General features: G+C 39.1%; 1 pseudogene across 1 annotated transcript; it reads left to right on the top strand.

Annotated features, from left to right (window-relative positions):
* Positions 1-790: 790 nt before the first annotated feature.
* LOC115950179 lies at positions 791-3,078 on the top strand (annotated as a pseudogene). The gene is made up of 2 exons (XR_004083046.1): positions 791-1,864; positions 2,186-3,078. The product of XR_004083046.1 is annotated as a G-type lectin S-receptor-like serine/threonine-protein kinase LECRK3 (transcript).
* Positions 3,079-3,826: the final 748 nt, after the last annotated feature.

The raw sequence follows: 3,826 nt of genomic DNA, 5'->3' as shown, positions 1-3,826 counted from the left end.
TTGTGGAATTCTAATTGCAGGTAATTAATTGATTGATGACCTACCACTAGCTTGGTCTTTTGTGGAATTCTAATGGCAGGTAATTAAGTGATTGATCATAGTAATTTCATTCTGAATAAACCTAGCACTAGCTTGGTCTTTTGTGGAATTCTAATGGCAGGTAATTAAGTGATTGATCATAATAATTTCATTCAGAAAATTTGATGCTAATGTTAGGCATGGGGACTATACAGCACAGATGAAAAGTAAGTCAAGTCTGGTCTAGTGTATGGGGCAGCTGCCACCAATAAATGAAGTTGGTTAGAAAATTCTTTCATTCTGCGTAAACTTGGGGGCTTTAATTCGGTTAATGGGTGGCTTTAGGATATATACATTAATCATCTATTTTATATTTTAGAAAACTTTTTATAAAAAATAGAAAAAACTGTTAATCACTTTTTCAATTCACCTAACCAACCCCGCTTCTCATATCTCTTTCCCTCACTCTGTCTCATGGGTTCTATATCAGTTCTCTTCTTAGTATTCATGTTTCTACTTGCCGTTGATGTAAAAGCCCAACAAAACCATTCCAATGTGATACCCTTAGGTTCTTGGCTTTCCCCCATTGCTAACGTACTTCCTGGCTCTCCCCTTCTGGCCTTTTCACTTTTGGTTTCTACCCACAAGGCCGCAAAGGCTTTGCTATTGGAATATGGATGCATAGTCAACCAAAGAACACTATTGTCTGGACTGCAAATCCAGATGACCCGCCTGTCTCCTCAAAGCTACATTGAACTTAACAAGCGATGGTATGCTGCTCCTTTGCACTGAGCAAGGTGACGAACATTTCATAGCTAACTTTCTAGATGAAGAGGGCCCAGAACCTGCTGATTCAGCTTCTATGCATGATTCTGGTAATTTTGTTCTCTACAATAACTCTTCTCATGTTATTTGGCAAAGTTTTGATAACCCAACTGACAACATATTAGGAGGTCAAAACTTGTCCAAAGGAGACGAGTTGGTGTCTAGGTCAGACCACTCAAGTAGACGTTATTGTCTCAAGATGAAGACCAATGGAAACCTCGTTTCCTCCCCTGTAAACAGTACAGATGGTTCACAAAATGCCTATTGGTACGTGGACACTTTCGATTTCTCTGGTGTTAAGCTCAGTCTTAACGAAAGGGGTTTTCTACGCTTAACCACTTACAGTTCCAGCTTAGTCATTTTGGCGAATAATTCTTACCCTGGCAAGAAAGAGACTAGTACTATTATCTATCGTGCAATACTTGATTCTGACGGAATTTTTAAGTTGTATTCACACCACTTTTGGGGCAATAGTAATACTAGCTCAAATGTGTCCTTGGAATGGTCATCTTTGCATGATCAATGTGAAGTCAGAGGTTTTTGTGGCTTGAATAGTTACTGCACGGGCACTGGCTCCAAAGCAGAATGTCACTGTTATCCTGGATTTCATTTCTTGAACCCCAAAAATAAGTGGTTGGGCTGTTACAACAACTTCAGTGAAGATGGTTGCAGCAAAGGTCCAGTGATACACTACAACATTACTGCTTCACCGAATATATCTTGGGGTGATTTTCCTTATTCAGTGCAACTTATAAATCCGGAAAACTGTTACAAGTCTTGCCTTGGAGACTGTAATTGTGGGGCTGCTTTTTATTTCTACGTGGATGGCACTTGCAATAAATTCAAGCTTCCACTTAGATATGGTAGAAGTCAAAATTTATCAGTTATAGCTTTCTTTAAGGTGATTCAGAGAAATGGTGGAAGTTTAGATGATCACAATCCAGTTTTCCTAAAGGATAGCAAAAAAAAAATCATTTTGATTCTTTCCCTAACTTTGGGTTCCATTGCATTGCTGTGTTCTGTAATTGCAATATCTTGTTTCTTCATATATAGGCATCAAGTTCATAGGTACAGAGAGCTGTCTCCGGAAAATGTGAATGTGGAATTTGCTGAAAATTTTACTTTGCATTCGTTTTCTTCATGGTTTTAAAAACCGAACCGGACATAGAACCGTTTTTTTTGAAATTTCCGATTCAACCCCGGTTTTTGACCGGTTTTTGGCCGGTTTTCCGGTTGTTGACCGGTTATTGACCGGTTTTGAGGTATTTAACCGGACCGGATTGACTCCCGGTTCCCGGTTGAACCGGTCGGACCGGCCGGTCCGGTCCGGTTTTTAAAACAGTGGTTTTCTTACAATGAGCTTGAGAACGCAACAGACGGATTCAAGGAAGTGTTAGGTGAGGGTTCTTTTGGATCAGTTTATAAAGGGTATATATCCGAAGCTAACAAAACTATTGTTGTTAAGAGACTAGAGAAATTTGTGGAAGAAGGGGAAAGGGAGTTTCAAGCTGAAATGACTACCATTGGACGAACTCATCATAGAAACTTAGTTCAGTTGCTTGGTTTCTGTATTGAGGGATCTAGGAAGCTTCTTGTTTATGAATACATTAGCGGTTCACTTGCAGATCTTCTCTTCAAGGCTAAGAAGCGCCCCCTTTGGAAGGAAAGAGTGAGAATCACACTAGAAGTGGCTAGGGGGGTCTTCTATCTACATCAAGAGTGCGAGGTCCATATCATCCATTGCAATCTAAAACCTCAAAATATACTCATGGATGATACTTGGACCGCAAAGATCTCAGATTTTGGATTGGCGAGGCTATCTGTGCCGAATCAAACAAGAATTTCAATGGGCATTGAAGGGACAAGTGAGTACTCTGCACCTGAATGGCAGAAAAATTCCCCGATATCAGTAAAAGCTGACATTTATAGTTTGGCGTGCTGCTTTTGGAGATTGTATGTTGCAGAGGCAGCATAGAAGTAAATGTTTTAACAACAGATGAGATACTTCTTTCTAACTGGGTATATAATTGCTTTGTGGCTGGACAGTTGGATAAGCTTGTGGAAGATGAAAATGTAGACATGAAGACACTAGAAAGAATGGTGAAGGTCGGCTTGTGGTGCATTCAAGAAGATCCAGCTTTGCGTCCTCCCATGAAGAATGTAATCTTGATGTTAGAGGGGACAATGGATGTAGCGGTCCCTCCATTTCCTAAATTGCAAGTTTTTGTAATTTAAAATTATGCTCAAAATATAATCTTATAGATCATATAATAAATAATATCCAATTGACATAAAATTTAACATGTGTATTAAGAGTTTAAAGAACATGCAATTCAATGGTTAGATTTTCAAAATATATTGTAATATTTATTTTATTGAGTGTGTTAGGTTCTAAAGTGTAGGACTTTATGTATTTAGAATTCTAATTTGTATTATTGGCAAACCATGATCAAAACAATGTGTTTAGAAGTGTTTAAAGCTAGCTCAAAGTTGTATGTCAATGTAAAGTTGGAATCGAGTGTAAAGCAGAAAGCACTATGGCTTTCGGCCTGGCTCGATCGATCGAAGTTTAGACTCGACTGATCGAAGCTCGAGCAGATTGCTTTTCTGCAGATTTTTCCAACTCAGCCCTAGTTGTTTTTAAAACGTTTTTAGGGTTTCTTATTTGTCTTAAGTATAAAAGGTAAACCCTAGCCACGTTTTAGTGTTGCTCATATTGCGGTTTGTGTAAATCTCTTGTGAGATCTAGAGGAGCTTTCCTTTACACAAACTTAGGGTTTTCAAGGAGAAGAAATTCTCTACACCTTGATGATCAAAACAGTTGCTGCCATTAAAGCTTAAAGAATACACAAGCGGGGGTGCTTGTAGCTGGTGGGAATCCAAGAAAGAAGGAGTCCGTGGATTCGGAACTTACACATGGTCTTGTCAGTAAGTTCTACTGGTTGGTAGCATTAGGAAGTCAAGCGGGGGTGCTTGTAAGTCC

Source organism: Quercus lobata, chromosome 6 (assembly GCF_001633185.2).
Source record: "Quercus lobata isolate SW786 chromosome 6, ValleyOak3.0 Primary Assembly, whole genome shotgun sequence".
In the NCBI taxonomy this organism is placed as follows: domain Eukaryota; kingdom Viridiplantae; phylum Streptophyta; class Magnoliopsida; order Fagales; family Fagaceae; genus Quercus; species Quercus lobata.
Note: the sequence above shows the minus strand (reverse complement) of the source record. Positions and strands in the feature narration are given on the sequence as shown.